This window comes from Protopterus annectens, chromosome 4.part0, assembly GCF_019279795.1.
Source record: "Protopterus annectens isolate FY-2018-M chromosome 4.part0, PAN1.0, whole genome shotgun sequence".
Classification (NCBI taxonomy): Eukaryota; Metazoa; Chordata; order Ceratodontiformes; family Protopteridae; genus Protopterus; species Protopterus annectens.
The window spans coordinates 1,540,284,205-1,540,298,085 of record NC_056733.1 but is presented as its reverse complement, the minus strand read 5'-3'; positions in this window follow the sequence as shown (position 1 = coordinate 1,540,298,085).

Here is a 13,881-nt window from a genome sequence, read left to right as displayed (position 1 = left end):
TGTGGTGTGTCAACCTCTAGATGAATGGGTTATGGCCCATGACACACACTGCCCTCCCCAAAGCCCTACTATGACAAGCCTGCTGAGGTCATCCACTTTGAAATACACCTTTGGGAAAGGTGTAGCCCAGTAATCTCTGTGGCGCATCCATTAACTGCGTACTGCTGTAGTGTGATAAACTAGTTAGGTAGGAGTTCTAATCCCAGATGTGGCAACTGTGTGTGTGTGTGTCTCTGTCTGTGTAGAGAGCAATGCTTTTTAGGCTAGTCACACTCACTACAATTCAAATGCCCTACTTTGGTAAGGCTGCTGATGTCATTCACTGTGAAATACACCTTTGGGAGAGGTGTAGCCCAGTAATTTCCATAATGCATCCTATAACTGTGTACTGCTGTAGTGTGATATACTAGTTAGGTAGGAGTTCTAATCCCAGACATGGCAATTGTGTGTGTGTGTGTGTGTGTGTGTGTGTGTGTGTGTGTGTGTGTGTGTGTGTGTGTGTGTGTGTCCCTGTCTGTGTAGAGAGCAATGCTTTTAGGCTAGTCACACTCACTACAATTCAAATGCCCTACTTTGGCAAGGCTGCTGATGTCATTCACTGTGAAATATACCTTTGGGAAAGATGTAGCCCAGTAATCTCCATGGCGCTTCCCATAACTGTGTACTGCTGTAGTGTGATATAGAATTCTGGTAGGGGTTCTATTCTCACACATGGCATTTGTGGATGTTTTTATGTGTGTTTCTATGTCTGTGTAGGGAGCAATGCTTTTTAGGCTACTCACACTCACTACAATTCAAATGTCCTACTTTGGTCATCCAGCTGATGTCATTCACTGTAAAATACAACTTTGGGGAAGAAGTACTCCAGTAATCTCCATGGCACATCTTATAACTGCGTAGTGCTGTAGTCTAATAAACTAGTTAGGTAGGAGTTCTAATCCCAGACATAGCAGGTGTGTGTGTGTGTGTGTGTGTGTGGGTGTGTGTGTGTGTGTGTGTGTGTGTGTGTGTGTGTGCGCGCTTGTCATTCATATCTTGTGTGGAGGTGGCTGTGAGTGTGTAACAACTGGACTCATTGTTGAGCAGGATTAGCAGATTTCTTGCATGGTGACCCTAGTATATGTCACAATGTCCTCCATACAGGGATAATAGATGTGAAATAGGCGAGTGGCTGGGGTGCAAATCCATACCCCTACATGTGACATCAAGGCCAGGTGAACAAAGTTAGCAACCCTTGTATTACCCAAAGAAAACTCCCAATCAATGTCTCATACACACACATATACTTGCCTAGGCAACAACCACTATGTTGGTAGTACCCTGCATATTGCTCACTGATGGTAACCATGGTGTGGTTGCAGTGGGCTACAGAGGGCATGGCACCATGTCCATCAGTCCAATAGACATGTACATGCAGACAGTGCACCTTCCCTATGTTCCCCATTGGAAACCTGCAACACCTGTGGTGCCATCAAATGTGATCCACAAAGGACAGACCATGCCTGAAACACATGCCCTGTATTGACAGATGCCACTGACACCAGGAAATACATGTATCATGCTACCAATGTAGGTGCAGGGTCAACCTGCTATCCATTAACAGTTCCCACCACATGAGGCTAGGACTGGCACATCTGATGATAACAATCTGTGTACACAACATGGGCTAGACACCCCAGGTACAGTTCTACATGTCACTGTACATGCATGTGGGACGTGTGCTCATCCCAGACACCATCCATGTCATGGACTAAGGAATACATACATGGCAAGCAATGCACAGCAATGGCCACACACAATAGTTACCCAGGTGACTGGATGGTGAATACAATACTCACATGTGTAAGCAAATGCAGACACTACACCCCTGAGCCACACTGCAGACCATTGTCATGTAGCCTGATGCCAAGGTTTACCCATCACCTAGCCTTGTATAGCCATCTGGCACAGTCAACCACTACACACCCATGAAGCAATACACCCATGCATGTCAGTACTGGCACCCTGTGTCTGTGTGTGTGGTGTATGAGGTCTATGACCACATTCACACTCACTACAACCCCAATTGGTATACTGAAGCATGCTGTCTGATGTCAGACACCTCCACATACCCTTTGCCCATATAACCTCCATATAACCCCTGTGGTGCATGTGATACCTGCACAGTACTGTGTTGTGGCAATCTAACTAGTGATGAGTTGTATTTCTGACCCTGCCAAATGTGTCAATGTGTGTGGGTCCCTGAAAGAGTGTGGCTTTGTTGATGCTGACACCTGTTCATGCGGACAGGCATTTGTACTATACCTACCGTATAACTACCATATCACTGTTGCAGATGTCACTCATCATCACATTAACCTATGTGGCACATCCAATAATTGTATAGACATGTGATAGCAATACATAGTCAGTCAGGGGTTTGATACCCTATACTAGTAGTAGTACTCTCCCACCCCTCCCTGACTTATCTTTGCCTCTTTCTGCCTCTCTCACTCCCTCTCTGGTGGATGTGAAGACTTACACCTGCTTTGCTTAGGCAGCAGCATGTGTATTGCAAGTGATGCTCATGATCAGCTGATGGACTCTGCATGAATTACAGCGCTCCTCTATCTGATTGCATGTGGAACAGCTGTGGTAACATTCCCATAGCCAATTGCATGTAAATACACTCCAATATCTAGGAACATCATGTTTGTGTTGGGCCTTTTCATTCACTGTGAGCAGGAACTAAATCTGTTGTTTGGCAAACAGCATCACAGATGGATTGGGGATTTACCTCTAACAACATACATTGTGGAAACAAGCCAACACACAGGAAGGGGATGTGCCTGACTTGACTACAGACTGTAAGTACTGCTATACTGCATTTGGAGTAATGTTAGTTTAACAGGGTGTGTGTGGATATGGCTGTCCTACATGTTTTAATACCTGTAATGTCAGTGTTATGTTTATGAGGAAACCCCCATCTGTAGGGTCATCTGCAGACTGGGCAGTGTGTGGTGCCTTTTGTTTCTTGTGTTACCCACAGAGCAAATATCTGTGAACTGTAGATGGTAGTGTGAGGATTGCAGTCAGTAGATGGTGACAGCCATCAGAGTTACTGACTTCATATCCCTCATAGGACAAATGTTGCAACAAACCCTGTTACAACAGTAAATGTGTGAGGTTATCACAGCAACATGTCAATATTGTCCCTGTGTTTGTGCCACCAGCCACAACTCTGTCAACCTTTGTACATATGTCATGCAGTAAGAGGTGCATATGTTCTGTACACCATATTTATTGACATCATATCTGATAAAAAGCCAGTGAGATATCAGACTGCTACACGTTATATATAGTAGGGGTTATATTTGAGGACATAACCTGGACATTCTATAGTTGTGTGTACAGTACTGAGGTCTGTGTACTTATGGTGATTGTCGACAGTGTGTGTACTGTGAATATGTACCTTGGCCTGTGTACAGACTGTGGTAGATGTCATTTTTATTGGTCCTGTTCTATATGATGTTACATGCTGCTCCACTGTATGTTACCCTATTGGCTTACATGTTTGTAGGGCCAAACACACACATGTCCCATAACACAGACAGGCATCAGACCACACTGTGAGGTGGCCCAGTATATGTAGGGTTAGTGTGTGAGTGGCACATATGAGGATGGTGTTGATCAGATAGTCCATATATTGTAATATTACGCTAGCTTACCATATGTGGCTGTGTTCACATTGATTGTGGTTATGCACGTTTACACAGGTGTCTGTTACTCTGTGCTGTGACATGCCTGTAGAGTCTGCTATATATGCAGGTACATGTGTATTCCCCCATAGGAAATGTAGGCTAGTGTTGAGGCAGACTGCCTGTAGCCTACACAGTGCTTTGTTACATGCCTAGCAGCTTAGTGTACTTACCCAGTGAGATGTCATGTCCAGATATTTGCAGATGTACTGCTGCTGGGCCACCATAACAGTCATGTATGTCAGACAAAGCAGTGGGATGCTGTATAGATGTATAGCACTAACTAGTGGGTAGTATGTGGCCATGGCACCTCTGTCCCAGCAGTTATTATGTGTCAGGACAGACAGGGGTGTGTGAATGCATAACCTATGTGATGCAACAGTCATATTAATAACATGTACTAGACAATTGTAGAAGTAAAGTAAATAACACCCGGGACTCTGACCAAATTGTCTCTACCCTTCTACTTGACCTCTCTAAAGCCTTTGATACTATATCACATAGTCTGCTTCTAACCAAACTCTCCAAACTTAACCTATCTTCCTCTACTTTGAACTGGTTCTCTAGCTACCTATCTAATAGACATCAAGCAGTCAAATGGAAAAAGGCAACCTCCTCATTTCTTAACACCCCGACTGCTGTCCCCCATGGCTCCATATTAGGTCCCCTCCTTTTCAATATATTTATAAATGATTTCCACAAAGCTATCCCTCTCTCCAATATCATCCAATATGCAGATGATTCGACCATTATCTGCACTGCCTCAACTATCCCTACTCTCATAAAGCTAACTCAGGATGCTTTTTCTACCATTGAACTATGGATGAAAACAAATCACCTAGCACTCAACCCCGCTAAAACCAAATTAATGATACTCACCCCTTCTAAACTCAACTCTCTCAATACAAACACATTCTCTATTACTAGTGAGAATAACACTCCACTGGAACTAGTGACAGAGACCAAATTACTTGGAGTCCAAATTGATAACCAGCTAAAATTCAACTCCCATCTACAACTAAATATTAAAAAAACCCATCAAAAACTAGGGATGCTCTATCAACAAAAGCACTACCTTACAACTGCCACTAAAATCACTCCCTCTACTTCCTTTCTTATTCCCTCCCTTCTATATGGAGCTCCACTACTAACTAATCTACAAATCTCCCTGAAAAAACAACTTTCCTCCTGCTACAATAAAATTGCCAAGTTTGCTACCAACCAAAAGTCTTACACTCACCATTGCTCCTCTCTCCAACAACTAAAATGGCTAGAACTACCCCATCAGCTCACCTATACACAACTATCCCTTGCTCATAAACTTATTTTCAGCCCCTCCCTCTGTCCCTCCCTCTCTTCTGTGTTTAAAATGCACATACCTGATAGAATATTAAGGTCCAGCAACCAAAATCTATTAGAAGTGTACAAACCAACCCGCCCCCCCTGGCAAATATCTTCTCTCACATGGGTTAGCTCGCCTCTGGAACTCTCTACCTCCATCTATCCGTACTACCTCTAACCATTTTATGTTCAAAAAATCTCTTCATTCACATCTACTTTCCCAGTGGGAATGCTCTTGCTTCCACCCTACTTAACTACACTGAACATCCGCATTTCCTCTTACTCCTGCTTACACCCTTGATTTCTCTCTCTCATTATCCAGAACTCCCACATTCCTGTTATTACTATAGAATATGTAAGAATACTCTACACTCTACCTCTCATATGTTGAACTCTCTTTATGAAATAACTTTAGTATAATCCCTTTTAATCTGCTATCAGTTTTTAACACTGTTAAATTAATTGTAATTGTTGTGCATTGCATTTGTATTTGTCTACTGAGATTTTAATAATGTTTAAGTATGTCTAATACCTACTGTAATCTATATTGTCTGGAGCTTTTCTCCCCAGGACTCCATTGAAAACGGGCTCATTTTGGCCCAATGGACTATCCTGGTAAACCAACTGCAAATAAATAAAATAAATAAATAAAGGCAATTGTGCAATACTACTCAGTATGTGTACTGACAGCTATATTGGTAAAACATCAGCTGATTTCACAGTGGTCATGCCATAGTGATTAAGTGTTGTGACTTTAGTGTACAGGGTTCTGGATTCAAGACCTGCAAGGGCTGTTCATTTTGTTGCTGGGCAGAACAAGGGCTGTCAGATACAGAGTGGTTAAGGCAGTTTTGAGCAGCTTTAAGCATTTTTGCTTGCGTTTGCAGGAAGTTAAGTGGTGCTAAGCTATGGGTAAACGTACAGGTGCTTACACAGTGTAGGCTTTGCTTACCAGTGCACAGATCAGCTCAGCTGTTATATTGCAGCAATGTTGATACTTGCTAAGCATGGCTTAACCCTGGTAACCAGTTCACACCACCCAGTCTGATAACATAGCAGGGTAATGACATCTGTAATAAGTGTATGTAATGCCATGTGCAATACATGCACCTATGTGCTGTCATTACAGTAGCAAGAGGTGTGAGTTTCATGCCTGGTTCACAGATGTATATGAGGCCTGTACAGCACTGTTATCTATGTGAATGTATTACATACAGGGGGAAGTCGCCCAAGGTACGTGCTGTCACACTGGCAGGTAGTGTATCATGGCAGTACTACTGTTGACGGTGCTTACCCAGGCAAGAGCAGAGTGCTAAATGTAGTACTGACAACAGGCACACCTGCAGGCATAGCTGGACTCTGAGCCCTCCCTGTTGTATCCTTGGTGTGTGAGCTGTGTCACAGTATATACCCCTTACTGGGTAATGATCTGACATGTGGAATGTAACTGTAGACTTCCGTCTGTACAGCACATGTTAGTGAGGGCTTCTGACATGTAGTTATGGCATACATATTGTTGTCAAACATCTATCTGCCAACACACTCATCCTACTGCATAGCTACTTGCCAAGCTAATGACTGTCAGTCCCTGTACAGATTTGCAGATGGCAGGTATCCAGCTGGGATATGTGCAGGCAACCTAAGCTTGATTGACACTGACATGTCTGCCCAGCTGTGTAAGAACTGGCACATATAGGAGATGTCACCCTGTACACACCACATGCCATGAGTACCTCCACTACACTACCACAGTCAACAGAACATGCTTGGGTACATGTCTCCATCACAGACACTAACCATGTTTTGTAATGCATGTTGCATACATGTCAACTTGATCACCTCAGTGGCCATGTGCAGAAGCCACCTGGAGGATTGGCTGATGCATGTCATTCTCAACCTGAGGGTCACCACAGTAGCGTCTGTTGATAGATTGCCTGCTGCCACCTGGCAGGTGGCAGGTCCCCTACACAACCCATCTCTCCTTGGACAATAGATAGGTACACAGCTATGACGACCTACAGTGATGCACCCCTTTACTGACACATGTGTACGTGTGCATGACTGAGTATAGCAGTGTCTGTGTGTTAGCACACCTGTACTTGGAAATTCCATGAGGGCCTTCACAACCAATGCAACACCCATTGCCATAGTCAGTTGTGGCTGCTGCTGTATGGGACATTACATGTACCCTGTTACGCTCCTCCCCATACCAGCTACATGAGCCTTGCAGTACCAGCACAACAGTATTGTACAAATGGGTTGATAGGCAATGGATACCCGCTGTGTTCTGGCATGTGTGTGTATGTGTGCATGTCCGTATATCTGTAGGGTATGGCATTCCAAGGCCACATGCTCCTATTACAATACCCATTGCCACACAGTAGTACAGATAGTGTTTTTGCTGCCCATAGGTGAGGCATGACAATTCAACAGCCTACTATGCATGTGGCATGTGCATTAGATGCATATCCCTGTAGTACCACTGTTGGGGTATACTATGGGTTGTATCGCAGTCGTGGCCAATGAGTTATGGTGGGTATGGCAGAGTGTCATCATGGGTTTCAGGGAGTACAATATTCACTGGATGATGTGGGTGCTGTGTACACTGTCAATACACCCTGTATATGTCCCATGTACCACGTTATGGTTACCACTGGCACCATCAACCATACAGGTAACTGATACCACAATCCAGGCCAGTTATGCATGTGCCGTGTGTAGCCCACCTGTAACACATTGGATACATGGTCAAGTTAGTAGCAATAGGCCCTGGTCTCTTGGATGTGTGTCTGCCTGTTATGTGTCTGTTAATGTGTATATGAAGGTATGTCATGCTACTTATTGTCCATATACACCCATTACATCCCCCATTAGCATACTGTACATGTCTGGGGATGTTCTGCATGTAACATGTAACCTGGGACACACCTCACCCTAAATGCTGTGTGGTGTGTGCAATGTAATCCACACACTTCAGTATCACTACATAGCTAGGTAGGGGTCTAGTCCCAGTGTTGCCAAGTAACAGTTTGCATGTATGTGGATGAGTCTACATCAGGTTGCAGGGTATACACGCCCCTGCAGATCACCTGTCCATGTGGCACAGGCAATAACCATTTTAGCAACCTGTGACATGTGTTCAACTATACCCAGATATGTCACAGCCATGGTGTCACCCTGTTGTGGAATATGACTGCAGACCATCCTCGTGTTGCCATAGTTACACCTACAACATAAATGGATAACATTATAGGGACCGCAATCAACCAGCGTTACTGACAGCTATGATGCAACATTGCTGAATGGCTACACTACCTGACATATATGCATTACACTTCACTCCTTACAACATGTTACACTGCAGTACTGTGGTACACTGTAGTACAGTCACCATGTGCATCAGAGCCCTATTAGCCTGTCCCTACATTGATGGTATTGATGACAGGGATGTGACACAGGTATCATCATATGCACAGGGTGTGATGTTGGTTTGTCAGAGGCCGAGGGTGGGCTATACATTTGACACCATGTGTGTGGTGAGGGTTGTACTGCGGCAAGCTGGGCGTGGAGCTGTGGTGTGTGTAAGAATGGGGTTACCCTAGGTGTGTTTGTATAGCGTGTGGGCATGCATGCACACAGTTCTGCCATGTGGCTGCTCTACACATGTGTTTATGGACAGCTGCAGACCATACCTGGCAGGATGTGCAGTTCACTGCCTCCGGCTGCAGACACATGGACTGTGCCTGCCAGGGGTTCCATGGGCATGTCCAGGTTCAGGCCTCGATGTGCTACTCTAACATACTGATGACAAATGTCTGCTGGTACCAGGTCCCTCCTGGGACCGGCCAGGACCACATGCATGTGGCCTGCTGTGGTGTGGTATGGACAGCCCCCCCACACTGCTGGGGCTGGTACTGCCACTATGGGAGCCCCTTGGTGTCCTAACACATCCAAGTTGACTGCCAGCTGTTAGTGTTGCTGGCCTACCTCCACAAGGCGATCGCCGCGCCCCCTCCACACATTCAAGCACAGACACACCACTGCTGATGAGGGCCATCATCTCACCATGAAGTCTATGCATGAGCTCGGTATAAGCACGGATGGCACCAGACAGTTACCAGATGTTGTCACTTACAGATGTGAGAGCAGTCCTCTGCAGCCTCAGGCCCTGTCTGGTATAACATTCCATACATTGCTGCATCGCCATGACAGCCTGAAACATGCACCTTCTGGTACCAGCTATGTTGCCTCTGCCAAGAGCATGATGTCCAGCGGCTCTACCACAAGCACCCTGGGATATCTGCCTATGTGGTGCTCTGCTGGACATCTGGCTATGCCTGCTGTGACCAGACACAGTAGGCATGGTTAACACACTTTCCTGTGCACTGTCACCAAATGCCAGCTGTCCCTCCGCTATGGCAAATGGTGATGGAGTATGTATAGGCACTGTAACTGTTTACGGGGTTGGGGTGGCTAAAAGGGGGATGTCAAATGATGGCGTAGTGTCGGCCCCTGACAACCCCACCTGTGCCTCAACAGTACTATCATCATCGTCGGTATCTGTATGGACACCAACATCAGATTGCATGCAGGAGGGAGCCTGACCCACCTCGCCATCTGTGGGGGAGAACAATAAACACACTTTAAAACCTGTACAGCATTGCCTAGCAGTACACTCACACACGCACACATGCACATATGCACACGTGCACACACACACACACACACACACACACACACACACACACACACACACACACACACACACACACACACACACACACACACACACAAACACACGCACACACCTCCGTAATAACTACCTGCCCGTGACTTTACAGACAGTCTCGTGTATATGTCAATGTGTACCCCATCCTGCATCACACTTGTTAACATACACACATTGATACTACTCACTAACATATCAGTCCTCTAAATGCCTACACAAGACTTGTTGCTACATTACCTGTCTGACCTGTGTGTAGTGGTTTTAGATGGCCGAACTGCTGTCATTCAGTGTTCACCCTGTGTATGTCCTGATATCATGAGCATGGCCCCTATATGTGTGGACTACTATGTTCTATCCATAATATCACGCACAGGTGTGTCATGTGTATTTAATGCTCAGTACATGCCAGATATGCTGCTCAGTCAGCCTATCATGTGACAACTGCAATATTTGGATATAGTCCCTGGTGTTGACTAATACTTCCCCAATGCATCTATAGTGCTGCATACGTGGGTTGTAGGTGACCTCTCTGCTGAATGCGATATTAAGGGTGTACCTTGTGTCTACCTTCTCTTTCGATGCCTGTTCCATGCTACAGACCATATTATACTATCAGCTGTCCTGTGATTACACACATGACAAGTATTCCTGGTGCGTAATGTGGCAGTCCATGTACATGTACTGCATGATCCCAGAGGGAGGTACTGCTGTATGAACACTCCACAATCATACATGTGCATACATGGCCAGCCACACAAACCCACACACATGCACACAAGCATCCTACATGCATCAACCTCCCTCCACTTCACCAGAGTGACAGTACAGTCAAACTAACTACCCACCAGGATGCACACACACACACACACACACACACACACACACACACACACACACACACACACACACAGGTGAGGTTGCACAATGATAGTACACACAGTCCTCCTATTGCCCCTCTGTCAATATGCATAACTTATGGTACCCAACAGCATACAGTGCAGCTATAGTCAATCCATGCAAGCAACAGTATATATGTGTGTGATGCATGTGCTGTATTACTAGGTAAAGCCCCTTCCCCTGGATACCACTGCACCCATGAACATGGTATTGCTGTGCACCTGTTCTGCACCCTGCCATGTACTGTGCACCACAACTCGCAGGTGTAGAGCCCATTGCTAATTGTGTACTACTGTGTCAGTTATGTCAGCTTTAATGCTCACAGCCCCTATGTTTTCCAGCAACACATACCTGGGATGATATGTGGACAGATGTCATTTGCGAATGCCTGATGTCTGATTCACAGCTCTCAACATCAGCAGACCATGTATGACCAATCCAGTACTCTTACACTGACAACCATCAGAGCATACCATGGCTATGGGGGGTGTACACAACCTTATTGATATGACGCACCCATCCTTGATCTGCCATGGGACTACATCACCGTATATCTTAACAGTATATGAGCCCGATATGTGGCATATGTCCTGTATTTTCACATGCAGTGTCTACAGAATGTGTTAGGTGTGCAGATGCTGACTGCAATGCATACACACCATGTAGCCATATGTGTGCACACCCTTATCATGACGGTTTTCCACACCTCTTGTGTGTACTACAGCAGTCACTACTCCTGGCAGAGATATACCAGCATGGGCCATCTGCATTTTTCAATGTATGTTTAGTTTGCCCTACACATATCCCACTATTCTGCATGATTGCAAGGTCTACTCATGTGCACATCCCTTGGTGTTTACACACTGCCATCACTATTGCTGTGGGGGTAGGGTTACAGCTGCCACAGGTCCTGAACCTGACTATTTGCAGATAAAGCCATTCTTAGCATCCTTAGGATCCCTGCTGCAGTGTACTGGTGTGTCATGCTGACACCCCTCCCCCTCCTTCAGCCTTTTTGCAGATGCATGACAAGTAAGCCCTACACATGTGTGTCACTTTGCAGTGTCCCATACACTGAACACCACATGTTACAGCATAGTCCCAGCTGATAATGTGGACAACTGTAATGCCTTATGCCATAGTGTATCTCTGCAGCAGTTGCTATTGTCCTACAGGTATATACACTGGTGTTGCACTGTATATGGGTATTGTTCCAAACATGTCCCTACTGTAGGCCATGTCTTCCACCATTATGTTACTCCCTGTGGACACATTCCACAATGACAGCATGTTAGTTATCATGCATGTGTCTGACATACCCTTCCAATACCCCATCATGATCACCTCTGTGATGCCATGCATTTCACAGCAACAATACGTGCACATGTACAGCATGCATTCTGGGTAGGTGTATTAGATGTGTGCATGGAATATACCATCACCATTACATGCCCAGTGTATTGACAAGCATCTACAAAAACCATACTCACCAGCTACAGGCTGCTGCCTTGGTGGTATCCCGGAGGGAGCTACATAAGTGGGTGACAGATGCAAAGTCAGTGGCCACAACTGTGACAGTGCTACAGGGTGGGTGCAATATTACAATACATCAACATTATATTTCCACAATACTACCACATATGGACATCTGTTTATCTCTACTATGCAGTAACAAAATATATCTATGACATGTCAGATATGCATGATCTACCTGTACCAATGAGGATGTATACATAACAGTGGTCTATGGATGTGCCCTGTGGCCTTACTTGTACGCTCCTCGGCAGGTGTGTGGGTGGCACCCACCTCCACAAAGGTGTCTGGCGGTTGGTGGCTGGCCAGATGGGCAGGTGCCATGAGGCTGGCCAGGAACTCCTCTACATGTGTCAGGGGGGATGGATGGCATGCCCCCCCCCCTGTGTTGAGGTGATCCCCCGGACTTCAGCAGCACACTGACAGGCATTGAGAAGCAGGTCAGAACAATGATGCTGGACCTGCTCATAACTGTGGTTGTGCAGTCTGGCATCACTGACCCTGTGGACTGTTTTGTTCCACAGGGTGGTCTGTTCCTGCTGATCATGGGCAGCCTGGCCAAACAAGGTTGCATAGTGATGAATGAGTCCATCTAGCAGGATGTCATTTTCCGCTGCTGTGTAGGCTGGCAGCCTTCCATGAGACATTGTGCCTAAAAGACATAAAGATGGACACAGGAGTGAGCAAGTCATGCAGCAATGTTACCACAGTTCTTAATACACATCACTATCACCCCCCCACCATAACAGCAAAAAAAAAACATACACACAACTCAGTAGGTATGGCTACAGCATACCTACTAGTGGGGCAGATATTGCACTATACCATGCTTTGTGCAATGTGTTTGTAGCCATGTTCCCTGTGTGGATGCTATCATTGTTGGCCTGTTACAGGTTATTCACCTGCATGCCATTGTCAGGGCCACAATGGTTTCATATATCGTTGTGGTATGCTTGCTATGTGTGTGCTGCACATCTGACTTACTGTATTATTGCAGTTATCTATGCATGCTGTTGGACATGTTCTGGGATTGTGTAGACTATTACTACCAAACTATGTTCTATAACAGTGACACAATAGCATGTATATGTACTATTGGCCAGCAGAACCACCTCTCCAAACTCATCTGCCCATGTTACCTGGCCACATCACATGTGTGTCCCACCTTGGGGCCTCCTCATGTACTGGTCCAGCAATACCATCAGGTGGAACCATCCCAGGGGATGTTGTCCCCTCCCCCAGGGGCACACACAGACATGTTCCTGTCCCCTGAGGTCAGGTCCAGGGTCTGTTCCATAACAGGCTCCACAAACACATGTGGGATGTGCCACATCATTCTGAGGCACCCACTACCCATTCACAGGGCCAACATGCTCTTCCTGCTCAGCCTCCAGGTCAGGCACCTTCAGGACGTGGCCTGGTGCTGTGAGTAGCAGTGGGTGGTAGGCTTGTTCCTATTGTGTCCATATTGGGGCTCATGGGGCATCCACATTACAGACCAAACACATCATCCAAGGTGTTTACAAACCACATGTATCACATACCACCCCTGTAGGCTGTCCTCTATATCTACCAACCCTGACCACCTTCACAACTATACCTGCCATACTTCCTCATATTCCCATTCTATACTTCACAGACAAG